At 36.9% G+C, this 27,842-nt stretch overlaps 1 protein-coding gene across 3 annotated transcripts in view; it reads left to right on the forward strand.

The window, feature by feature from the left end:
- The window catches only part of NKAIN2 (sodium/potassium transporting ATPase interacting 2), a 538,479-nt gene that overhangs the window by 427,784 nt on the left and 82,853 nt on the right, over positions 1-27,842 (forward strand). The window lies entirely within an intron of this gene.

Consider the following 27,842-nt stretch of genomic DNA (forward strand, 5'->3'; position numbering starts at 1 on the left):
TTCAAGTGTGCTTTAAAACATATCTGCCTACAATTTCAGAGCTGCTGATGGTGAGTCAGAGCAGGGCGTCAGGATTCTGCCTTGGTTACAAAACTGGGCAAAGATTTCTACTTTGTCCTGCTTGGTCATAACATTTTTTAAGGGCTGGTTTTAACAGAGTTACCCGGAGTAATTAGTGGAGCAGGAGTTTCATCATTGCACAGAGCAGCACCTAGGAAAAAAGATTGGAGACCACCTCAATGTGTCAAGCAGGAATGTTTTCCCTTGGAAAAAGGAGTGCAATATATTGTAAAGCCAAATTCAAAGCAGTTTTACAGCTGCGGTCAGGCATCCTAAGACCAGTAAATACACAGCACGCTGTAAAATATGCAATTATAATTATTTATATACACAAATAGTGAATAAAAACTTACTTTGCACCCACCCTTTTACTTTCAAAACAATAGGAAAGGAAACAAACCGCATATCACAAATATGAGTCATATTGTTTCTGTCACTACTGGAGAACAGACAGAGATTACAATGATGAGATCAGTATAAGGCTCTATATTGAATGAAATGGCATTGTGTAGCAACAGCAGAGAGGCTGAATTCGTGACAGCAGTTCTGGAGACTAATACTGATCACAGAGAATGGCAGAACAAAATGGTCATAAAAGCATCCTCCACAGCCACGTATCAGTGGCAACCTTCTTTGCTTTGTTTTAGGTTAAACACACAGAGTTCATGTGCATCAGGATTCTTAAAAATGTCGTGAAGCAGTATGAAAAAGGCAACATATAAATAGAGGACTTAGCAGAAACACAGAAAAGAAAAGCTCCTGATTTTAGAAAGTAGAAACATCTTTTTACAATTTACAATGCAAGATACAGACAGGTTTTGTAATGCTACAGAATATGTTACAGAGACAAGAAAGAAGCATTACATTCTCTCCAAGTCTCTGGGGCTAGTAGGAAATGATTTTCTGCCTTTATAGTGCTTCGTAGATTTTCATTCACAGTGAATGTCTGAATTTCTGTATAATGGTTAAATCATTGAATTCCCCTTGCAGCATATTGTTATACTCTAGTCCTTTACTTTTATAAGAAATTAAAAGTTGTCTTTGGTGAACTGTTTTTATCAGAGCATTGCCTTTGTAGATATCTAGGCTTTGCAGATTGACATGTATTTCCCAGACCTGTACAGAAAAAATCACCACCAAAATAATAAAAATACAATACCAAATGATGTGTCGAGAATATATTCATACTGGGTATCAAATCAGTTCTGTGTAGGATAGTATTAAGACATTTCTGCAAAATCCACATTATTTACTAACTGACCACACATTGCCATTGAAATTAATGTGGTTCATTCTTTAAATTCTGCATGGGGCTAAGTCAACTGGGGTAAAGATTATGACTGTATTTTTTTGGAGAATAGACGCAAATAAAACATGGAGCAAATGGCATAATGAGTGGCTGAGAAGACCAGATCCCGTTCATTATTCTAGTGTCATTGAAGAGATCCAACGACATTACTTCTGAATTTTTCTGAGATCAAATGATAACATGGAATATTTTATTTTTGTTCTTGGATAGAGGAAAGGAGGCCAAAGAATGGAACAACATCTCATTATGCAATACCTTTTACAGATACAGAACTAATTTTTTAAACATTCTGAAAAATTTTAAGTGTATGATAATATTTTAATTATTTGAATATGTTTTATCCTATAATGAAAAATGTTAACTTTGCGTTCAGACTAATTAATTAGCATTTTACATTCTAAAGTATTGGCCTAAATAATTTTGAATTTACACTAGCAAGCTGATGCTTCTATGAACAAATTCTATGAAGAATAAGCCAAAACTCATGCTAATTAGCACAATACTTTATATCTGGTTCTAGTGTGTTTCTACCAACACTCTGTTCAGCCTCATAGTGGGGAGGGTAAAGCTGATTTTACCATGACCCTTGGTGGAAACTAGGCACAGAGGATCCTCAGTTTAGAAGGAGAGTTTGCGATCTTGAAGGTCTTACTGAACAGACTGGAACGTTTCGCTTTATTCTCCGAATGCACTCAACTGTATTGAGAAAAAAAAATGAGCAAGAGAAAAGCTAAACTTAAAAAATGAGAACTAAAGCAGCACTGGATCACATAAACATAATTAGTACATCACACTTCAGCTACAAATGTGCCATGAAGCATTTTATTGCACCTTGCATCCTAGTTCTGCCTGTGAGGTTTGTGCAGAAAGTACCACTCCAGCAGGTTTTGTCGTGCAAGTATGTTTTAGTGTCAGTAATTGGCTAACACTGTCACCTTACATAATGCAGCAGCATTAATCTTAGGAGTAGTGTGTTAACATTCCCCAAATGATCACAGTAGTGGAGCATCTGCATCTGGTCTCTGCCTGCTGCTAGTGCTAAACCCTCATCTCACAAAGATGATCTGCCTTTTAATCTTAGATTTGGTCTGAGAAAGGGAGAACTTCTCATTAGTAGGGTGACTCTAGCACAAAACTTCTGGCTCTAACAGATCAAAAACTCTGAACTGATCAACACACAATTATAAATCTTTAAAATATCACTCTTACTGTGGGCTTTCCAAATGCACTTCTGCGTGTTACTTTACCATATATGTTGATATTTGTCAGTACTTAAGCAGTGGCTCTGTTACTAAACAGGATGGAAGGTTGTTAGCTCTATCATATGCTTAACCTCTGCTATACAACTGATGACACACCTAGCTGCCATACATCAAAAATCTGGACTCCAGAGTGCTTTTATAGGATGAGTTGGGAACCAGCAAGGTGATAGGCATGCATGCTAGTAACACAGAAATAAACAGTGTGTCTGTGTGAGGAACAACTTCCTGGACTGGGCATCCAGCACTAATTTCATAAGTAATCATGAGTTTCTGTAAATTCTAGAAAAGGCAACATTCAGCCATGATTCCATGAATCCACCCATAAAATTGGATTTCTACAACAAAAGAAAAACTCTGCAGAACAGATAAATATACCAGAGGAAAACCTTATGAATTTAGAACTTTTCACTTAGATTTCATGATTGCACTACTGTAATTTGGAAGCCTGGAAAACCTCTTAAAGTTGTCAGAAGCTAGGTTTCTTTTAATCTCCTTTACATTTGTCACCAAAATGCATATAATTCTAAAACAAAAAATGCAGATTTTTTTAGCATATGAAGGCTCAGCAACACATGTCTGGCAATATCTATGCATGCCAAAACAAGAACTGTGAGGTGTATTTCATTTAAAAAATCCATGCCTTCGTAAGGAATCATTAGCAATAAAAAAAAAATTTTAAAAAAAAACCACAAACAAAAAAAAGTCTCAAACTTGGAATTCCTTCTTAACATTATTTATGGAGTTTTTTCACAGCTTCACATGAAGTTTTCACTGGTGTTATCTAAACCATTTTTAGGCTGCTGTGGTGGTATGCAATTGAGAAAACTCTGTGCCATTTGAAGGTTACATTAATAGTTTACATCTTCATAGGGCTGTTCAATTTGCCCTATAAATATAGCTAGTAATTGATCTGGAATGGTAAAACATTGATCATTGTTCACATTGCCTACATAGGGAGGGGTTTTCTATGTTCAGTTACAACCAGGTACAAACACAATTCATTTGGTATTCAGGGCTGTCGGTGGAACAGAACTGCTCACAGAGGAGGGGTGGGAATTGCTTATGGTGGTGATACTACAATCAGAAGAGGAAGTTTTTATAAGCTATCCCTTTGCAGTATTCGTTGTTGTGGTTTGCTTGGTGGAAGATGAATTTGGGGGCTAGAGGCTGTGGGCTAACAACTGGCACTTGTAGCCACAGATTGACAATATATTAAATTGAGATGTTATTTGTGACTTTATAAACAACATGGAGTATAAAACAGTCTTGATGTAGCCACTTGCCTTTTTCTGAACTATATATGAAGTGCTGTTGGTGAAGCATCTTGCTGCATACCTTACAGAAGAGCTTACAACAATTATGTATACTTGCAATGATATATATTTTCCAAGTCATTTGACAGCTTAAAATTAAATGTGGCTGGCTGGCATGGATGTAAGTGGGGGAAATCACAAACATATGAAAGATAGTACAGTATGTTGTGGTTTTGTTTGTGTTTTTGTTTTTTAAGGAGGGGTTTTTAGTTGGAATAAATTCACAGACTATATTCCCCCTTGGAGGAGAGCTAATTCCTAGAGCATTCATGGAAATAATGCAAAGGACAATTCAGTAACTCTCGTGGCTATCTAGACATTAGTGACAATGATCTAGAAATGTACAACATTAAATATGTTTGTATTCACTGACATCCTCAGAGGTACAGATTTAGAAAGAAGTCAAAACGTTCTGTGCAGAATGTATTGTTCTAAAAGAGTTTCATTTACAGATTCATAGAAGTTGACAGAAATTGCAATAAAACTTTAATTCCCAACCCCATCAGACTTATGAAAAAATGGCTTCTAATTGCCTAAAATACATTTTAGATCTACTCGTTGTTCATTTTTATGAATTTTTAATATATGAAATACATTAATTGTTTATGTCTTTATCTTCTGAAGGGAATTTCTGGACTACAATTAACTAAAACAAAGTCTAATCTTGTATCTTCATTAAGCAAAATAAGGGAGAGAGGCATTTTAGCTTAATGTCCAAAAAACAAAGTTGGAAAAGAATAACTCTTTAGTCCTAGTTTGGCAAACTCAAGCCACGGTCTTGTCTCAGTTTCGTCACCTGTAATGATTTTACTACTGCCACTACAAACCTCATGCTATTAATTAACTCTAAAGTGCTTTAAAAATATAAGGAGTAGAATGTTGATATTAAATCACTAAACAAAATAATTAAACTGTCTAAACAGAATTGCAGAGAATAATTAGCAATTAAACAGGATGCTGTTATCTGTGCAGTGTGATGATGAGAGCAAAACCAGGAGAATGCAGAACCCATCTGAATACAGAAGAAACAACCATTGTAGGTTTCAATTCATTGAAATGCACCTAAATGACTTCTAAATACATTTTAGTCTCATATTAATTGATACAATTTAAGACTTTGAAAATAATTTTCCCTTCTATTCCACATGAATTTTGTTGTTCAACTTCAGCTGTACATGATGAACAAGAAGGACCTTTCTGAAAGTACATATGAATCAGAAGCCTCCAGCAATTTCATCAGTGTCAATCATAGCTAGCTAGAACATACAGGTAGTATCAGATCTGTAACATATCCTTCATCTATGTGTTCTTAAAACCAAATACTCCTTTTAGCTACACGTGTTCAGATCTCAATGGGAGTCATTGGGAATTGTATCTGGCATCTCTGAACAGAATATGACATTCATTTTAGAAATACGTGCTTTTAGAATTTTTAAGTAAGCAAGCATACAGTGTAATTGCACTGGATTTATTGACAGAAGACGAAAAAACAAATGAAGATATGACCTGCAACTCTGAAAGAAACCCAGCAACTATCTCAGTTATTATTCTCTTGAAATTAAAAAAGGGTAATTCTCTTTGGATAAACACTGGGTGTGATTTTCCACATGAGTGTTGTGACCTCTTTGAATCATCCTTCTGAAGGTGGTAGTAAAGTACAATATACATATATACAAAACAAGAGATTGTTCCTAGGAAGTCTGATTTGGGAGTAAAGCCCATCAAATGCTAAAATCAGCAAGTTGGGATCTCAGAGGCTGGTTGCCATCCATGCTTTGCCACAAACTTCATCAGTCAAAGTCTCTTTGATCCAGATTTATCAACGGATTTAAATGTCAAACAAAATGGACATAGGAATTTTAATGCAATGGAAATCTTGGGCAATTCTCACTTCCCCAGAAAGAAAAATGTGATAAGAATGTTCTTCTACAGAGACAGGAAACCGTGAACATAAGTACAATCTCTTGATTTATTCAGACGCAACATCACTACGTAAAAATGGATGAAGTTGCAGATTCATATACTCTTCTCTGCAGTAGATGTGAAAATACCGATATTCCTGTAGTGTCCCAGACAACAGGTATATCAGGGAGCTGTAATGTCAACAAAGAGATGCAAATACTACGTAGTTTGCATATAGAGTCAGACAGCAAGAAATTCAAATGAGCTGCTTTACAAAGGCACCAATCTGTTGACTTCTCACCAAAAATTAGAGAAAGGGGAGGAGATATTCAATTTGCAATGCATTTTCTCTTTTAGAAGCTTTTCTAGGTTTTTTGTGTCATCATTACACACGTAAAAACAAACAAACAAACAAACAATAGAAAAAAGATTTCTTCCTTTGGATACAGTGGCAAGTAAAAGCAATACAACAGGACTTCTCTAGACTGTATTTTCAGATAAGGTACCTTCAAAAATATTGAAAAGGAAATTACTTGGTGAATAGATCTAATCACCAACATGAGATAAAAATATTGTACAAAACAAAAGTTGATGACATTTCTTTAAAGTAGGACATGAAAATCTTAGTTACCCATCATAGGAATAACCAGTTGTTTGACCTGCTGACAAAAGTCTTATTTACACAAGTGATGTTAATACTCTAGAGACTTTCTCTGAGCTGCTTTAATAATCCCATCCTTCTGGTGTGACAACTGGTCCACTCAGCCTGGTGTCATCTACAAACTTGCCGAGGGTGCACTCCATAGCACTGTCTGTATCATCAATGAAAATTTTATACAGCACCGGAAAATTTTAAGCAGTACGGACCCCTGAGGGACACCACTTGTCACAGATCTCCATCTGGACTTCAAGCCATTGACCACTACTCTCTGAATACAACCATCCAACTAGTTTTTTATCCACTGAACAGTCCACCCATCAAATACATCTCTCTCCAATTTAGAGAGGAGGATGTTGTGGGGGGCCATGTCAAAGGCTTTACAGAAGTCCAGATAGATCACATCTGTTGGTTTTCCCATGTCCACTGCTGTGGTTACCACATCATAGAAAGCCACTAGGTTGGTCAGACAGGGCTTGCCCCTGGTGAAGCCGTGCTGGCTGCCATTTGTCACCTCCGTGTCCTCTGTGTGCATTTCTTGAGGGATCTGTTCCATGATTTTCACAGGCGCAGAGGTGAGGTTGACAGGTCGGTAGTTCCCAGGGCCACCTTTTCTACCCTTTTTAAAAATTGACACAATGTTACCCTTCTTCCAGTCACCAGGGACTTCTGATTGCCATGACTTTTCAAATACCACGGAGAGTGGCTTAGCAACCACATTTGCCAGTTCCCTTAGGACTCTGGGATGCATCTTATTAGGTCATAATGGACTGAATTCAATTGATTGAGTTCTAAGTTATTTTTGAAGGTTTTGAGCTGCTTGGAGATGAGTATTCGTTTGTAAAAAAACATAACTTAGAAAAACACAAAACCCCCAAAGTTTTAAGACAAGTAGAAATAAAATTCTTTATTAAGCGCCCCTCTTGAAACTCAGCCCCTGGAAAACATTAGGACAAAAAGCATTACAGGTTCAAGAAGCACAGCAGTGACATCAAGGAACACTAATGGTGTATGAATGAATGATACCATGTACTGACTAAACGCATAAAGAAGTCATAACAATCCATGCCAGCTCAGCCCTCTTGCACTGTATTATCTTGTCTAGAATGTGCACCCTCTGTGAAATACAGAAGAATAGGCAAAAATAAAAGATTTTATTTTGTCCTATATATGTTAGAAAACCCACTGGTTTTCTTGATACTGCTCAAAAATAAGCGGGTATTCTCTATCTCTGTTGTGAGTTACATTATCTCAGATTAATTTCACATGTTTCATAGAATGTGCCCAAAGAAAAAACTATTACATGAATTCCTGAAATGAATACTGATGTGGCATTAGCAGCCTTTAAAAATAAAGCTGTCAGAATAAGCTAGGTCAAGTCACAGCAAACTAAATCTTTTAACATTGTTTATGTTCAAGTCAAATGTATTAGTTTCTAATGAGAAAAATGGCTCAAAAGCTTGGAGTGTTTTCTAGTGAGTAAAAATAAATGAGCAGAGCTTCTTGAAGCCAGAATGATCTAGTTTAAATCCCACAAAAGAACACTAGAAACAACCTGCCAGAGGGATCAAAAAAATGTTTAAAAATAGTAGCAACAGCAGCAATATGCTTTATGATCTTGATGTACCAGAGTTTGGAATTTAAACAAATGAAAAAAAAAAATAAACTGGCCTGTGTGAAAATGTTCAAGGACTTTTCTGCAACTATGTGTGTGGTGTAGCTCTTATCCATATAGCTGATGAACAACTAAGAAATTCTAGCAAATGTTTACATAAGTTTGTATGGTAAACACATAAGACTATTCATAACCTACATCCATCACAAAAATACTTGAGAAGTTGAGGTGTTGCATATTTTGAAACCCTAGAACCAAGCTTGTTACACTGCTACAATTCATTCCTTATTGTCCATAAGCTTTATAATATAGTTCTGACTAAAAGTTTGTATCCTACTATTTTCAGCAAAGTTGTTTCTCACACCTATGTTCACACAAGATGCAAAGGGTTAACTTAATGCTCACCGGTTGATTTTTTTCTTTTTTGTCCACTAAGTGTTTCTGATGTAGCTATTTTATGCTATTCAAAATAGCCTCTGCCTCAGTGGATAGTTGTCAAACAGGGAGGAAAGTGAAAGAGAAATGGCAAGACAGTAGGCATTTTCTTTTCTCCTTACCAAGCATATCGGCTCAAATACATATTCAAGTTGTTTCAGCCACCCTTTTTACCAGGAAAAGCATAGTGTTATACAGCATGCCAGAGCAAAGGAAACAGAGAATTAAGTATGACCCTAAAATATAATTTTAATTGCAGGAAAGATGTGATATGGCATTTTATGCAGTCAGAACTATGATAGCCTTATTTTTATTTAGCTTAAATACTGTAGTCATATAGTCACATCAATAAGGATCTTACTGTGCAAGCCCATCCAGAGCTTCTAAGCAAGTGATTGAATTATTTTGTGCACCTTCTCAATTAAAACTGTTTCGTAAAACTACCACAGAATCATAGAATAGTAACTATCCAAGACACATACATCTACAATTCAAACTCATACTGAATTTCAATGCCACAAGACAAATTTTTCCGCTTTGGGTGGTTCAGTTAATGTGAGCCTTTATACAAAGCACACACTGAAATAACTCATATGTCAGTTTATAAAATAATTATTGTAATGACTAGAAGATAAATGGGATTCCAGTAGAGACTGGAAAACTAAATATTCATTAGACCAATTGCAGTATTGTTATCTAAGAAAAGTCAGGGTCTGGATCAGTTCAAACAGCATTACAAGTCATTTATTTTTTAATGTACAATTTCCTGATTGTACATGGGAATCTACAAGATGTACTCAAGATTTCTGAAAATAAATATTGTTTATGCAGTATAGTGTTAATGGTGTTGAAAAGAGGTTGGATGGTAAAGATTTTGCTCTAAATTTACCAGATTTGTTGAAACAAACATTGTATACCAGTGATATTTTATCTTCTTCATAGTTCTTCTATGTAGAGGTGACTGATCCTTCTACTGTTTGTTTTCAGTGTACATACTGCACATGCAACATATGTACCAACATGAACTACTACCTTCCTCTTCTTGGTCAGATTTCAATGTCACTGTATCACACCTCTAGCTTTCCAGGCCAATGTATATGCCTGTAATCAAATACTACTAAACAGAATGAATCAGAAACAAAAGTCTTATTTTAAAGAGATTTCCCAAGAAATTAGACAGTTCTCTTTTTACTGATCCAGTTGTGATGATTTGAACAACATATTAACATCAGGGATTTTGCTAATAAGTATTTTCAGTAAGCTTTATACTCTTCCTGCATACTACCTAAGGAAAGAACCTAATTATCATGACAGGTGAATTTTAAATAGATTTCTAACTAACTTAGACATCAGATAAATAAAGAGATTGTTGACATACGACAGGGGTCATCATCCACTGATTTCACTCATTGTCTTCCTTACATATAGAGAGGAGGTGAATGCAGGTATGTTTACATGTGCTCATACGTGCGTACTTAAGCAGTGATATATATTTTTATGCATGTATCTCTGCATTGGTTCCATTCTGAGTGTTTCTCCTAAAAGTGTTTGGGTTTAATGGTGTAGAGAGAGACCCAAGCAGATTTTCAGTCATATTGCGCAGTGTAAAGATGGCAGCTTAAAGAACTTCATGCCATTTTCTAGTAAGGTGCAGTGTCCATTTTATATCTTATTTCAGCAATCCATGGTTCTGGTGTGAATGGTATAACAGTGTGCACAACACAATAAATATATTAAGCACAAACATTATAAAATATACCCAATAAGTAACTCTGCAGTGCTAAGACTTGCCATCTCATCTGATCAAAAGGTTTACAATCTTCCATTCAGGTTTTATCAAAGATTTCATTCCATCTTGTTATAGATCACTTCCATGTTTAGTCAAACTTGTCTGCCCTGTATCAGAGGAATAATATACCTCTAAGAAAGTAATAACTGGATTTTAATAGGAAGTGTAAAATATGATTTATCATTCAGTGGTAATATTAGAAATATAATTTCACAGAATTCCATCCAGATATCCAGTGAATGTGTTTATCACTACTGAGCAAACATTGCTGCTCATGACCAACTTAGAGAGTTACGATATTGAACAGAGCATGGCACTTGCACACAGAACAGGGATCATAAACTTTGATCTGCTCATTATCAGGAGGACATATTGTATGTTAGTCCAATGATTAATAACTAGTTTGAAGCTAGTAAAAGGAGACTTACCTGCCGATATTCAAAAGCATATGAATTCTGTGCAGGGATTGAGAGATACTGGGTCTAATAAGTCCATAGGCGTGTTACATGAATATGGGCTGATAATTAGAGCCAGTAGCAAGGGATGTTAAGTAGAAACTGGAATTAACCTAGAAAAAGATCACAACAGATATGATGGCAGCTAAGAAGTGGAATACTACTGAGTAGGAAATTAGAATTTAGCAGACATGAAAATCGTTATCTGAAAAAGAAAACTAGGAAAGTTACTTTCAGATTCATACAAAGAAGGCAGAACTTATACACATGATTACCTGTCTCACTAACCACAGACTAAACTAATTACAGGTAGGCTTGCAACATCCAGAAGATATCAAGGATCACTTTGTTTACAAGCAGATTTAAATTTAAATATTCAAAATCAAGTGATAGCATACTTTAATCTTCTGAATAAAACATTAAACTTCTTGAGATGCGTGAGTTCATAGCTAGTTAATGCCAAATTTCCAAAGAGCTCAAGAAGCTTTGGAATTTTATGTATGTCAAAGCAAATCAAGCAGATTTTCAAGTTTTCAATCAGAATATCAGTATGCTTCCAAAGAAAATTCCACATTATATATTTAACTAAAACATTTTTTTTTTAATCCATGAGGGAATTTTCAACTTATTGAGTACTGGTTCTAATATCAGGTATTGCTAGTTTGAGTGACTTCTTAGCACATCTAACTGCAGGAATCATGCAGCTGGCTGACAGGTGTTATTTATATTTAAAATAATTTATATTATACATATGTATATATAATATTTACACATATGTAATATATATTACATATAATATAAAATATATAACCTTATTTATTTTTCATCTGATTTATGTGTATTCTATGGTATCGATCTTTCTCATTTTATTTCTTAAGTACATGGAGTTGAAACAAATATAGATATCTAACTCCGGATTAGTGTCTAGATCTGCTCTAAAGCCAAAGAACTTGCAAACAAGGACATTATCAGATGTGATTCATGTCATAGTGACTACACCTTGTGATAAGACTCATACCCTAGAAGTGCCTTTTCAGCTTCATTAACAATGTAGATGAGTAGCTCAGAAATAGACAACCTAGAGAAATGCATTCTAGCCACTACAGGTCATACTCTGTTTTGAGAGTTCCGCAGAGTGGACAATGCAGTACTATAGGAGTTATTCTGTCAAAAGCTGGGAATACAAGAAAGACAAAAATTTTTGTAGAAAGGCATAGAAATATAGAATCTCTGAATCAATAGGGTGGAAAAGATCTTTAAGTTTGTTGAGTCCACCAATAAAACATGTTCTTAAGCACATCTTTTAACTCCAGGGATGATGACTCAACCACTTTCTGGGCAGTCTGTTCCAATGCCCTTTCCTAGCTGTAAGTAGCGATAAGGTCTCCCCGAGCCTCTTCTTGTCCAGGCTAAACAGTATCGGTTCCTTCAGCTGCTCCTCATAAGACTTGTGCTCCAGACCCTTCATCAGTTTTGTTGTCCTTCTTTGCACACACTCTAGCACCTCAATATCTTTCTTGTAGTGAGGGGTCCAAAACTGAATACAGTATTTGAGGTGCAGCTTCACCTGTGCTGCATACAGGTGGATGTTCACTTCACTGCTGCCCACATTATTTATTATACAACCTGGGATGTGTTTGCCTTCTTGGCCACCTAGGCACACTGCTCTCTCATGTTCAGCTGGCTGTCAATAAACACCTCCATGTCCTATTCCACAAGGCAGCTTTCTAGCAACTCTTCCCCAAACTTGTAGCTTTGCATGGAGTTGTTGTGACTAAAAGTGCAGGACTTGGCATTTGGCCTGGTTAAACTTTATACAATTTACATCAGCCATTGATCCAGTTCGTTCAGATTCCTCTGCAGAGCATTCCTACCCTTAAGCATATCGCTACTCCTGCCCAATTTGGTGTCATCTGCACACTTACTGAGGGTGCACGTGATCCCCTTGTCCAGAGCACTGATAAAGAAATTAAAAAGACTGGCCCCAACACTGAGCCATGGGGAACACTGCTTGTGACTGGCCACCAACTGGAGTTAACTCTATTTACCACAACTCTTTGGGCCTGGCCACCCAGCCAGTTTTCTGCCCAGCAAAGACTATACCCAACCAAGCCATGAGCAGCCAGTTTTTCCAATAGAATGTTGTGGGTAATAGTGTCAAAGACATTACTAAAGTCGAGGTAGACAGCACCCATGGGCTCTTCCTCATCCACTACGTGGGTCACCTGGTCATAAAAGGAGATCAGGATGAGCAGGACCTGCCTTTCATGAATCCGTGTTGATTGGGCCTAATCACCTGGTTGTCTTACACATGCCTGGTCGGTGCATTCAAGATGAACCACTCTATAATCTTCCCCAGTACCAAGATTAGACTGACAGGCCTGTAAGGTCCCCGGATCCTCCTCTTGGACATTCTTGTAGATGGACATCACATTTGCTAATTTACAGTAACTCATTTAAAGTTAATTCTATTAACAAGACTCCCTTTTCTTGCATTAAAATTGCTCATATTAGTTAAAAAAAAATCCAGGGAAAAATGTTATAGTTAAATTCACTTATGTTTGTGCTTTACATGTTTGGTACTATCAATTACTATATTAAATATATTACATCTTAGTGGAATGACTGGTGATAAATGTTACATATTTGTAAATATCACGTATTCCCAGAACTATGTTTTCAGTCATTAGATTCATAGATTCATGTTGCTGAATGACTCAATAGGTTAATTAATCCATGTCCCCAGCCTAAATACGTATGAATACATGACAGAAGTTTGTTTAACTTGTTCTTAAACACCAACAACAATAGATCACACAGACTCCTAAGACAGTTCTTTCTAGTGATTTTCTCTCCTTTGGCTTCAGAAAACTTTTTCCCCCTAGATGTGATTTGAATCCTCTTTGCAATGTAGTCTAGTTCCTTGGCCAATGACAGGTACCTCTCCTTTACAGGCAGTGAAACAGGTTACTCAGTTTTTTTCATCAGTTCTGCTCTCAATCTTCTCTCTTCTGAAGTAGGAAACCCCAGGTCTTTCTTCATAGATCTGTTTTCAGATGTCTGCTCATTCTGATTGTTCCCCTCTGGCTCCTCTCCAGTCAGTTCACAGCTTTTCTTGAAGTCTTTTGAATTGAAGCCCTGCTGATACTAAGCTAACATGAATTGCATCAGGGCTGCAGACTGCCCCTTCTGTTTCTACATCCCGAAGGATGACTCCTTCTCTGCAGCAGCACAACAGCGTTGACTTCTATTCAGTTTGTGAACCATGGCAACCTTCCACTCCCTTGTGAGAGAACGATACCCCAGCTACTATTACCTATCCTGTGTTTGTACACATAGTTATTTCAGCCTGAGTGTTGTACTTATACTTGCTGAAGAGAACTTTCCAGGATAAACCTCAAATTTCTCAAGATTATTTTGAATGCTGCTCCTGTCCTCAGATGTACCTACAATCTCTTAGTATACACTTACTAAGTCTTTTCTCTATTTAATCATTCATGTAATTAATCAAAAGGCAATAGTATTAGACCCACAACAGACTGCAGCATAAAATCAGTGGATACTTCTTTTTGTTACGACCATGAACAATTGAAACTCCTCTGTGGATATAGAAGTCCTTGCTGCAGAATGCTTTATGGGTGGGTCAGAAGAAAGATGCAAGATGTCTTGGTTTTGACAACATTACTCTTCATCTTATATGACATTCTCTTCAGGCTGCTAAGGAATCACAGTATATTTACCAAAATCAGCAGGAAAAGCATACCCAGAATGAAAAGGATACCCATGTTACCATCAATATGGAAATATATATTAATGGGTTCAGTGTACACCTCAGAAAATGTTTATCTGAAGTTCTGGGCTCAGTCCAACAAACAATATCACATACTGTGAGAGTCCCATTAAGTCAGTGGAACTATTGACAGTACAAAAAAATGCAATTCTGAAGTTATCTAGGGTTCAGCTGTTAGTCTCTGCAGGTTATAAGACTGGAAAATATGTGAAGGCATCTTAAGGATGAAGATCTACAGGATGTTATGCACTCAACTCAGGTGATAAAATGGTGTGTAATTAATACTGTCCTGTAGTACTGAGGTACACTAGGGCAGAACCAAGGAGTCTGTAATTTACTAACACTTGAGGACTAAACTACATGATCTTTACTTTCATGTTTAACTCTGCCATTCATTTTTGAGATTAGATCCTTTTCTTCCTTAGGAGATTTATTCCTTAAATGTAATACATTATAGATCACTCTTTCAGATTAAATTAAAGCATTTATTTTAGATTGGAAGCATATAGGGCTTTGTGCTACCTTCTCTGGGAAATTCAATTCCCAGTAAGCGTTACACTAATGTGCTACCTGGAAAACTGTTGTATTACTAGGAATTCAGGGAAGCTTCAGTATTTCAATGCTTTTGTTCAAGAAAGAAAAATAATCAGTGACGTTGAGGCAAAAGCTATGTGTCTGTGTAAACAAAAGATTAAATACAGAATGCGTGGCATATTGCTTGCACTTAATAGTCAAGTGATTATACTGATACTACAAAAAATAATTTGTTGAGGTGTACATATTTTTCCATTCAGCAGATAAACATTTCATTGAAAATATTTTTACTCAGTCTATATTTAATAAACTATATGCTATGTTTATTCCTTGAGTAAAAAAAAATGAGCTCTACTTCTTTGACTTCACAGTGTTTTGCAATATTCTTAAGCACTAGGAAATCCAAGAGGAGCTCTTTGTATCATTCTTCCCCTCACAACTGTTCTGTTGTGTATACCCGCTTTCCAATTCAAAGTAATAAGAGCATCGATCTTCTAACATCTTGACAGTGGAGTTCCACTAATTCTGCATTAGCACTAAACACAAACAAAAAATTTAGTATAAGCAGCCCCAAGAGATACTTCAACCACATTTCTGCATTTCCCTGAGCTGAATCAGCTCCTGAAAACTTAATTTAAGAAACTGACACAGACACTGCAGTTAGAATGGTAAATCTACTCTGTGTCAATTTCTTAAATGAAGTTTTCAATCATTGATTCAGTCTACAGAGTTCTGTTCTAGTTCTCGAGCTACACTCTTGTTCCGTTCTCCTCTCAAGCTCCTAGTGTCTCATCTTAATCCTGGCTGGAAATTGGAGAGTCTTTTGATATACAGCTGGATACTGAAAAGATTTTCTTAAGTGACATTTTAGCTAGCTAGCATGAAATGTTTGCAAATAAACTATGCAAACCTAAATACAGTGATGATATGTTCCAACTGGAATGAATGCAAGTGGCAGAGAATATTTTTAAATAAATTTCCTAAATTTTTGAAAACTTCCATTGTTTTGCTCCCAGTTACTTGTGATATTTCATTGGCAGATAGATAAGAGGTCTGGTAGCTGCATCATTAAAAATATCTAAAAAACCTTTTGGGACAATATTTTTGAAATGTCAGAGCAACCTTTTCCTTCCCCATCTCATTGAAGGAGATACATCTATCAAGGCAGAAAATACGTAAGTTAAAAAATCTATTCTTGGTTCCTGGAAATATGTTTCCCCTGCAGAGTAGCACACAAGTCGGATTTGAGTTGCTATGCTCTTACTACTACTGTGCTCCCTGGGATATTGTAGCAGGATTTTGAGGGATATCCCATAGGTATTCATGCTGCAGGAAGATAATCCACTCTGTAACTGTGCGGAAGAAAGTGTTTGTTTAATTGTATGGCTGGATTTTGCTTGCTTGTTGAAGAACTGCAGCAACATTTCTAAGTCTTCAAGGAAAGACACTTTGGATGACAAAATCATTTAGGTTGGAAGGTCACCTTGTGAAACCACCTTCTCAAAGGATGGTCAATCAAATAATATTGTTCAGGTGCTTTTTTTTTCAGTCAGATTTCAAGGATGGATTTTTTTTACCTCATCTCTGAGCACCTGACACAGTGTTTGACCATTCTTGGTGGTTAAAAAAAATAAATAATTAATAATAAATAATAAATTTCCTACATCTGCTCAGATTTTACTGCATTCCAACTTGTGCGTGTTGCCTCTTGTCCTTCTGCTGTGGACCTCTGAAAGAAGTCTTCCTTAGGCCTTTCCATTAGGTTGTTACAGGCAGCATTAAGACCCCCACAAGCCTTCTACATCTAGGAGGATTCTGGAGTTGTGGGAGATAACTTCCTGACATAGCTGGTAAGTGAGCCTGCCAGCGGAGGTTCTTCACTCAACCCACTGTTTACAGACAGAGAAGGACTGGCGGGAGGTGTGATGGATGGAGGCTGTCTTGGGCTCAGTGACCATGAAATGATAGAGTTCTCAACTCCTGGTGAAGTAAAACCACTTCTTGATTCTTGGTAAGCAAAACCACTGCCATGGACTTCCAGAGGGCAGACTTTGGCCTGTTCAGGACACTGGTTCAAAGAGTCCCTTGGGTGACAGTCCTGAAGGGTGAAGGAATCTAGGAAGGCTGTACATTCTTCAAGAAGTAAGTTTTGAAGGCACAGGAGCAGGCTGTCCCCGTGTGCTGTAAGGTGAGCCAGCAGGGAAGACAACAGGCCTGGCTGAAAAGGGAGCTTTTGCTGGGACTCAGGAGAAAAAGGAGAGTTTACCACTTTTGGAAGAATGGGCAGGCAACTCTAGAAGAGTACAGGGATCTCATTAAGTCATGAAGAGAGAAAATTAGAAAGGAAAAGGCCCAGCTAGAACTCAATCTGGCCACTGTTGTAAGACATAAGATAAAATGTTTTTACAAGTACATAAACAAAAAAAAGTGAACCAAGGAGAATCCCTATCCTTTATTGGATGTGGGGTGGGAGAGGGGGAAAATTGACACTAAGGATGAAGAAAAGACTGAGGTAATAATTGCCTTCTTTGCATCAGTCCTAATAGTCAAACCAGTTATTTCCAGAGTACCCAGCACAATGAGATGGAAGAGAGGGTCAGATAGCAGACTAAAGCCCCATAATCTGGGTAAAAGCAGTTAAAGATCTGCCACACCACAAGTCTATGGGGTCAGGTGGGATCCATGCAATTCAGAACATGGCTTAGTAGACATTGTGTTGATGGGCTGACACTTGGACTCAATGAACTTAAAGGTCTTTTCCAGTCATAATAATTATAATGTATGGTTAATTAATACTGAACCGCCCTTCTCCCTCAGCCTCTCCTTAGACATCCCGTGTTCCTATCCATAATTGGTCTGGTGGCCCTTCTTGGACTGGCTCCAGGTTTTTTGTGTCTTTCTTGTACTCAGGAGTCTAGAACTGGGCACAGTCCTCCTGATGTGCTCTCATCAGTTATGAGCAGAGACAAGGAGTCACCTCCCTTGTCCTGTGGTGACACTTTCTAATGTAGCCTAGAGGGTTGCTTAGCACCAGGACCTGCAGCTCCTTTCCTGCAGAGCTGATGCAGGAAAGTGCTCAGTCAGGGAAAGCCCTGCATTCTCATTAAAATATGAACAGACTACCAATGATCCAGTGCATGAGCAGAGCAAGGGACCTCCCCACGTTCAACTTGTCTTGGGACCAATCAGTCAGTGTAAATTTAAACTGGAAGGCAATCTTCCTTTTTGTACAACTCTGCAAGATAACTTTCCAGCAACAGTGGAGCTGACACCTGACGTGAACTGTCACTGAACTATCATTAATACATATCTGATCTAGGAATTCATATTTAAGGGTGCTTGCCAGTTACTAGATGCTACTCTTCAATTAATAGGATTTTCTGTATTGTCATTTATAAAATCTCTTGCATATTTTTGCTTTAATACTTGAAGTAAAAAGCTGGAACAAAGACTATTTGAAAAAGCAAATATTTCTAAGTCTTCAAGGAAAGACACTTTGGATGACAAAATCAAATATTTGAATCAGTCTGTATTATTTTTCTTTACATTAATTTTAATGGAACCATTTAAAAGACAATAAAGCTTTTACAACACTGCACTGGAAAATACAATACAAAATGGTGGTTGATTCACCTTCCCTGGAGGTGTTTAAGGCATGGGTGGACGAGGTGCTAAGGGGCATGGTTTAGTGTTTGATGGGAATGGTTGGACTCGATGATCCGGTGGGTCTCTTCCAACCTGGTTATTCTATGATTCTATGATTCTATGATTTATTTGTTAACCACTATATCTTCCTTAAAATGCCAGATTAAAATATTTGTGTCTAAGAGGAAAGAGCTTTAAATTACAAGAAACAAAAGTTGGTCTGAAGAGTTTTAGGAATAGTGTAACACCTGGAAAATTACTTGTTACCACCTAATAGCACCATCAGTTCAAAACTGTAAAGATGTACAGTTTTACATGCCTTATGTATATTATACAGGCTGGTGGTATACATGTTGTATGAACTGCTGTTACATATAAGATTAGCAAAATAATGGATCTTATTCAAGTGATTATGAAATCATAAATCAGGTGTTCTTGTATATAAGGGCATATATTCTTATATATGCAAGTAGTTCTCTATCAGCATTGTGTGCCATGTATTCAACATAGAATCATAGAATTATAGAATGATTGTAGCTGGAAGAGACCTTGAAGGTCATCTAATTCCAACCCGCCAGCCATGGGCAGGGGCACCTCCCACCAGCCCAGGCTGCCCAAGGCCCCATCCAACCTGGCCTTGAACACCTCCAGGGATGGGGCAGCCACAGCTTCCCTGGGCAACCTGTGCCAGTGCCTCGCCATGTAAAAGGGTGACAGGCTGCTCATCTATGGATTAGTGCCTTAGCTGGTTTGAATTGCTACAGTTTCTTTTGCATAAAGGTACTTTCCTTCATACTAGCTAAAAAAGTCTACCATGGTGTCAGAATATTACTGCTTGGGGTCTGCTTCTGAAAACTCAATAAGAGCAATTCATTTACCCAAAGTTATGCACTGAATCATATCAAATGGCTTTGAATTTCTCTTAGGAGGCTGCAGTTTGTTAAAGTGTTGGACACTGTCACATCTTAGCAATGGCTTACAAGAGGAAAGAACAGCACTTTAAATGTTTGCTAATGTCAGCATGTTTGATATTGTAGTTTTATTATAAATGTGGGTGACAAAATTTCCTCTTATTCTGTTTCCATGAGACTTGGAATGTCAGAATTGAAGTTTGTAAAAGCTTATTTTTCATTTTTGAATCAAGGTTTTGAACCCCTATCACCTGCACTGGATATGTGGAAATGCTAACTTTTTGCATTTTGCAAATGCTCCCTAAGCAAGTAAAATTTGGAAAAGTGTAATATTTTCTCTTGAAAATATTGAAACATGTATTTTATGGTGTTATTCACATTCTTGTTCTTTTAATTTTGATAGCTTAAACTAGTTAAAACCAGAATTCCTGAATAGTCTCATTATTCAGAATTATTTCTGAGACACAGCGTAGGGAAAATAAAAAAAGAATTATCACTTCTAGAACGGGAGAAACTATGCAACTTGTTTCTCAGAAATAGTTCAAATAATTCTCAAATGCAGGTAGTAATAAATATACAAAATATCTCTAGTTCATTCTGCGTTCAATATAAGTTAAATCCTAATATTTGTCTACTTAGATGTACTTAGATGGCAGTACTGGATAATCAAATTAGTTTTAATAAAATTTTTTTTCTATATTTTACGTTTTATATTTTTTTGATAGAAATAACCTGGGATCTATGGTGAGTAACATGATATCACACCAAAAAAAGAGAGCAATTTCACCTACTGTTAAATTAATGACTTCATTAAAAACGAAAAAAACTTTGATTTATCAAATCTGAGGATAGCCTTAGGCATTCTAATAACCATCATCACCTGCAAGGACATGAATGAACTTTTTATGAACTAAAGTTTATCAGAGTCACATTACATGTTCCTGTGACAAATGTTTTTTTTCATTTTAAAAATGAATAGAAACTTTCAGGCAGGAACTGAAGGTGTTTTTCAAAGTCTGTGGGGTAAGTATAGCTCAGGCAAAAGTAGCTCTTGCCACTCATGAGCACCAAAAACTATGACAAAGGTTTTCCTGTGTCATTTGATGGAACTTGCAGTTATGCAGTCCAATAAAATTGGTAAAAGCCAAATATATGAGTGAAATGTGTCACAATAATGATCAAAATGTCCTTGCTATAAATATTCAGCAATGTTACAATAGACGTTGCCACACACAGGCTTTGTGCACATCCTACTGGGTGTGTATTGGCATGGCATCAGTAATCTGACTTGTTTTACTGCCTCAAATTTTAATGCTACATGTATGCTGTACGTCTTCAGATCTGATTCTAACTCTCTGTTTGATGACATCTGTCAGCCTCATCAATAGTGTAATAAGTTATAGTGAAAGAGCCTGAAGCAGTCGATGCAGAACAGTTAATCCACACCAATACTTGAATAGAGCATAAGGACTATAAAGAGATTGGCCACTCTTCTACTTCTGCCTCTGTGTTTCCTTAACATCAATCTGTGTCTGATTTCCCACTCAACATCTTATCTAGGTTCCCTAAGCACTTTTTCTACATCCTTCAGGAGCACTTAGCACTGTCTTTCAGCTAGGTTCTTTCTATTGACTGCAGAGAAATTCAGACCACATAGATCTGGCTATTTTATTTTATACTGGAATCCAAGTGGGTTGTGAGGACTAGATATGCATTTTAAATTGATACCTTACCTCCCCAGAGAAGTAAACCTATTTGAAAATATCTGCCTTGGCTAGATTTGAATCAAATTGAGTAAGATGACTCTACATGCTTTTTAGTAATTTCCCAGCCCTTCTAGGCTTCTTTTTAATTATTCTATAGTCCTCAAGCATATAAAACCGCTGCTGACTACAAGTACTTATACTATAGAGCATTATGCACAACATGTACTTGTCCTCAGCCTGGTATTTCATTAAGCCCTTCTGCATGGTAATGATCTCATGACTTCTAACACCACTTCTGGGATGACCATGTTGTTTCTTTGGTCTGAGAACTCTGTTTGATCTCTTTACTGTTTTCTACACATGCTGCAGGTGGTAGATTTTTCTAGATTTGACAGCACAGGCTGATTCAAAGAAAGGGAAATTCTTCATTATAGACACAAACTCCACCCTAGGGTCAAGAATTATTTACATTTTAAAAAAGTCATAGGACACTGAACAAACCACATCAGCTGGAATTCCTATAAACCTACTGATGCTTAAATTCTGCACCACACACTTCTGCATCCTTCCTTACAAAATGTTGGACCATGCTAAACTTTCTGAAGAAAGAAATTAATGAAAAAATGTTGATGCCACTGAAATGGTTAAATTAATATTTCAGAGTTTAGCAGGTTGGGTTTTTTTAATTACTTGAAACAGCAGGCTAAAATTGTTAGGTCTGTCAAAGTACATATTCCAATAGTAGAAAAAATATCAAGATCTTAACATAATATTGATTTCAGCTCTAAAAATGTCATAAGGTTATTGATAGGTGACATGGAATAGTAAGTGACAATGTCAATCCTTCTATAGTAGTACCTATGTTTTTTCAGGACTTTAATGGTATTTCATTAATATAGCAATCTAGTTTCATTTTAGAGAAGAAAATCAGGATATTTTAATCTTGTCTTTCTTCCACGCTAGTATCTTTATAACTAATTCATTGAGCTGTTGGAACGGGTCCAGAGGAGGGCTACAAAGATGATCCGAGGGCTGAAGCACCTCTGCTATGAGGACAAGCTGAGAGAGTTGGGCTTGTTCAGCCTGGAGAAGACAAGGCTCTAAGGAGATCTTATAGCAACCTTAGAGTACCTGAAAGGAGTCTACAAGAAAGCTGGAGAGGCACTGTTCATAAAGGCTTGTGGTCATAGGACAAGGGGGAATGGGTGTAAACTGGAGGGGGCAGATTTAGACTAGACATTAAGAACAATTTCTTCACCATGAGAGTAGTGAGACACTGGAACAGGTTACCAAGGGAGGTTATGGATGCCCCATCCCTGGAGGTTTTAAGGCCAGGTTGGCTGGGGTCTTGGGCAGCCTGGTCTAGTGGGATGTCCCTGCCCATGGCAGGGTTGGAACTAGATGATCTTTAAGGTCCCTTCCAACCCTAACTATTCTGTAATTCTATGATTCTATGATCTTTGGAAGTACATTGGAAACCATTTCATTTACATTCTGAACATTTTTAAAAGAATATGGTGGAAAGCTAACAGTGAGAGTCTTTTTGCTGGTTTTCATGTATGAACTTCAGAAGTAAATATGTGGGGTGGATTCAGACTGGTTAAATTTTGTCTGATTAGTGACACATATATAAATCAAATGCCACATCGAACTTGGAATTACACTGGAACAAAATTGTTTCATACGAGGAAAATTAAAGAACAGGTTTCTGGGTTACTGGGAAAAAAGATATCTAAGTAAAAGGCAAAGCATCACACATGAAAAAGAGAGGAGGCTAAAAATTGTTTCAGATGCAACAGGATAAAAAATGTTTGGAAATTTAGATATTCACGATCTCTACACAATAATAAAATAATTATTTCCCATATATCAACTGTGGATTTTTAAAAAAAAAAAAAAAAGAAAGAAAGAAGGAAAGAAACATAGCTGCCAAGCTCTATTTTGTCTCTCCAGTGAGGGCAATCTTTTCTTTAGACAGTAAAAGGTCTGCTTGCATGAGGAAATGGTACTGCCTGATGGGAGCTAGTTTTAGTGGTAAAGCGAGGTAACAGGAGAAACATGCCTGTAGAGGCCTCTGTACATCCAAGGCATCCAGAACTACAGATGTTTTGGGGCCTTGGTTCTTTACCACTGAAACTTTGTGTGATCGTTCAGTCTCCAAGCAACCTGTTCTTGCTAGGTTGAGTTTGAAAAATGAAACAAGCAGTTACATGGTTATATTTGACAAAACTTGTACAGAGGCTTGGCAGGTTTACACATATTTCAGCAGATTCTAATTAGAAAATGGGTGAAATTTATTTCCCATGAAAGAGCAAGCCACAACCACTGAAATCAGTACAATTTAATTTCCCTGAGTCTGTGACATCTCTTGGACTCTTGGAATCACTGCTGCTTCTTTTTTCTCTTGTCACTGTATATGGGATCAGCTTCTCTAAACTGCACCCAACAAAAATCATTGAAACAGTAGAACATTGTAATTACTACACAGTGATAGTATACTTACTAATGTGTACTAGTGGTAATAAAATGCACAGAGCTATCTTCATTTTCAGCACTGCTTTCCTCCCACTGCTTCTAATACATAGAAGGTTGTATTCATCTCTGCCAGCTCTTACAAAGCCTTCTGCTGCCATGTCCTATCATCCACTGTCCTCAGCCAGCAAATGTTACGTATTGTGCAGTTAACCCCAGCAAAAGTTGTTATCTACCATATTAAACACAGCCATAAAACCATCAGAGTTCAAGATTTTTGACAAACTAAGGTGAAATAAAATTACAGACTTAATTTGAAGATGTCTCATTTTCTAATCTCTGAGATCTGAGTTTCTGAAACTTCCAAATTCTAGCCTTTGTCCAACCCAGCAATACTTCTGACCACTACAAATACCAGCACCTCTTAAGAATGTCAGCAAAGATATCCTAACAAATATTTTCCTCTGGTTTCTTTCCTCCTTGATGAATAGCAAAATCTGTTTAATACACCAATTTTCATTACAAGTCTTTACAAATACCAGCAGGATTTACAGAAGCAGCAGAGTGATCATCAATAAAGCTCATACAGATGTATTTCTGTGTTCATGAAGGAAGCAGCTGTTTTTTGAATTTAGCATAATGAAATCTTCCATGACATACAGGCTATGAACAACACCATATCGGCATGCCCAATGTGTATCAACAGTTCTTGTTAGGTTTCGTAGCTTCAAGGCTTATCAGACCATTTTTCTGCGTTTCCCTGAGCAATGCGTGAGCCACAGATGTGGGAAAGAAAACAAACAGCAAATACACTGGAGAGTACAACAAATCCCCAGCTTCCACTGTAGACTTTGTCTATGTCCACTAGAACTGTATTCAAACAGTGAATAAAGTAAATAGCAACCAGAGATTGTTCAAAAATTGTCCTAAATGATTTTAGTATGAGAGATGTCAATGACGGATAATTCATCTCCCTCCTTGACAGACAGAGTTCTACAAAGGATATTCGAGCCCTCAACTGTTTTCCCACTAAGAAGTAAAACTTTTTCACCAGCAGGGTGACCTTCACCACTACAGGAACTGCTCTGCTAATATGGTTATATATAGGGGTACATGGTTTGAAGGTTATAGGCAAGTTCAAAGCCCATAAGAATTTATACTCAAGAAGATTTAACTGTGCAGCAGTTGACTTTGTAGTGAATAGGCTCCTTCTGTATTTATTCTTATCCCACATATTTTGGCAATAGCTATTTACAGGGGCTAACTTACATGTCGGCTTGTCAAAATTTGATTTCATTCTTATTCCAACCAAGTCTAGCTTGAACCATGGATGATGTCTAATCTTACCAGAATCACATTTCACATCTGCTTATTATTTTGCTTTCGGAGGCTGACCTTGTTTGTTAACTGGTTCAATACATAATAGCTACGGTCCTTGAAAGCCTTCTCAGCCAAGAGTTGAAGTCAGGGCTGTCAGCAGGATTTATCTTGGTTTATTACTATAAAGAATTAAGGAATATAACATTCCTGTGACAGGTATCAGGGCTATTTTATGAGCATAGGAAACAATACAGCATTTTACCCATTACTCTGAGATAGGAATAGAATATAGATCTGATAAAGATCTGTAATTTTTTACTGGTAAGCATTAAAAAACTATTTTTGAACAAAACAAAGTATTTATTCCTAATTGCAGCTTTCAACCTAACTGCTAAAAGATGACTTGAGGTCAAGGGAAAAATCATCTGGGGACAAATTCAGGGATGCAAGAAAGCTGGAGTTCCTGACATTTTATATGCATATGCAATTATAAATATTTTTATGTGTGTTTATATTTCCTGTGTAACTTGGAAATCTACTTGTGCTTTTAACCTGCAAATTTTTGGATTACTGTATCCTTTGTGTGCAAACATAACTGTCTCTAGAACAATTATGTTCTAACCACAGAGCCCAGTTTTTATTTTTAAGTTTAGTTCCTTCTGTTCCACTGTAAATTCATCCTGCAGATGCATAATCAACACTCAGTTTCTTCAAGACAGTTTGTCCCTTTTTTTTCAAGGAATATACTTTTTCATCCCATGTCTGCACTTTGTAAAATATTTTGAGTCCTTCATGATTCTTCTAAAGGTATTGCAAATGATAAAATAGAGCCAGACAATGAGTCCTATTCATTCGTGCCACGCCCCTGATAAGAGATTAGAGGTTAAGAATTTTCCATGGTAACTAGAACTAAAAGATCCTTTGACAATAACATGATGGAGTCCAATTTTTGTCATTCAGGAGTAAATCTATTACCTTAAGCAAAGTTACTCCAAAGATAGCCATTCTTCAACTTCTTACACCAGTTGAGAAGGGCAGTGTGTTTCTAGGGGCTGTAACAGCTCTGACTCCAGAAAGAAAAACAATTTTCTGTCTCAGATGTAAAGTAAAAATGCCCATTTACAAGAAACATCTGGTAGACACTTTCAATTGTCTTCAGCTTTGATAGGGAAGGGTCCAGAGAAAGGAGAGGTTTGTTGGGATTGAAGACTTACAGCTGAGGGTAAATATATCTCTGTAGGGGAAATTTGCATAGTTTATACAATGTTCACTGATAACCTTCAAATCCTTGAAGCAAGTTGCATGACTAAATTAATGTGAAGCATCATATGTTTTCACATATAGCTTATTAATTACTGGATGGGTATAATTATTATAATAAGGCAATTATTCATTGCAAAAATATTTATGGTCCTTGCTGCCATTTGATAGCTGAGTGTGCTTATGCAGGGTGGTAATTGATTCTTTCTAAATACACAAAATTTCTGCACTTTTATACAAGAACTGCAACTTAAAAAAAAATAGCTACACTACAGATTCAAAAGTAATCACAGACCGACTGACATATCAGACATGACATTATCCAACACCTCTCTGGATGTATTACCTTCACATGAGTTAGTGCAAAAAGGGAAACCAAGTAGGACTGAAAGAAATTATTATTTTTGAAGGTAGAGAGACGTAGCCGCAATGTATCTGCTACAGAACGGCATTCTATTCCTTTTGGAATGGTAAATCTAATTAAATAGTTACATTTTAAAATCTTTATGAGAATCTTAATTATTAATGTCATCAACAGGCTAAAAAAATGTAGGTTAGGTGTGGGGAGAGTTTGGCTCTGCAAAGACATTACTTAAAAGCAAATTTTTTTGCATGGCTGAGCATATGTGCACACAGACTAGATAGTCACATTTACAATGAGGTTACATGTATAAATTATTTATAAAGGACTGGTAAACACTGTAGGTTATTAAAGAATCCACAAAGTCTATAGTTTTGTTATAACCGTGTATAACACCCTCCAGTAATGTGCAATCAAGTATAATTTATGAAAGTCATCTCTGTCGTATTGTTTATGATGTATATTAATCATTTATTAATCCTTTATGAACTATTTATAAATACAACCTTAGTGGAAAGCATGGTTGACTAGTTACTCCATTGCTCAAGCTGCATGGAAGTTAAAGGTTGCAAATCTCTTTCCCTCCTTTTTAACAAGCTAAGCAGTTTTTAGACAAGGCAGCACTCACTAGCTCTTTCCTTTCAGACTCCTAAGAAGTTAGAAATCTGAGAGGCATTAAAAAGGGTTTGGGGGTATTTTGTAAGCGAATGTACAGAATCCTTTTTGTACTTCTCCAATATTTCAGCAGAGCTGCCACAGGTCTGCTTCAGAGGGTCCATGAGACAGAACTCCTTGCAGATGACCAACACATACTGAAGTTTATGAAGTCTTGGTTCCTGGAGAATTTTGTATAGTTTGGCATCTCACACCATCAAAATTTGGGCCATATATCTAGGAACTGAGCAGAGGAGGGTTGCTGTGTAAATGTGCACATCCGTCAGTCCTTAGGGTTTCTGCAGGAAAGTGGGCAATGTAACAGAAATGACTGCTATAGTCTAAGCTAACATAATGTCTAGGAACACATTCACCTTGCAAGATTATTCTG

Source organism: Phaenicophaeus curvirostris, chromosome 2, assembly GCF_032191515.1.
Source record: "Phaenicophaeus curvirostris isolate KB17595 chromosome 2, BPBGC_Pcur_1.0, whole genome shotgun sequence".
Lineage (NCBI taxonomy): Eukaryota > Metazoa > Chordata > Aves > Cuculiformes > Cuculidae > Phaenicophaeus > Phaenicophaeus curvirostris.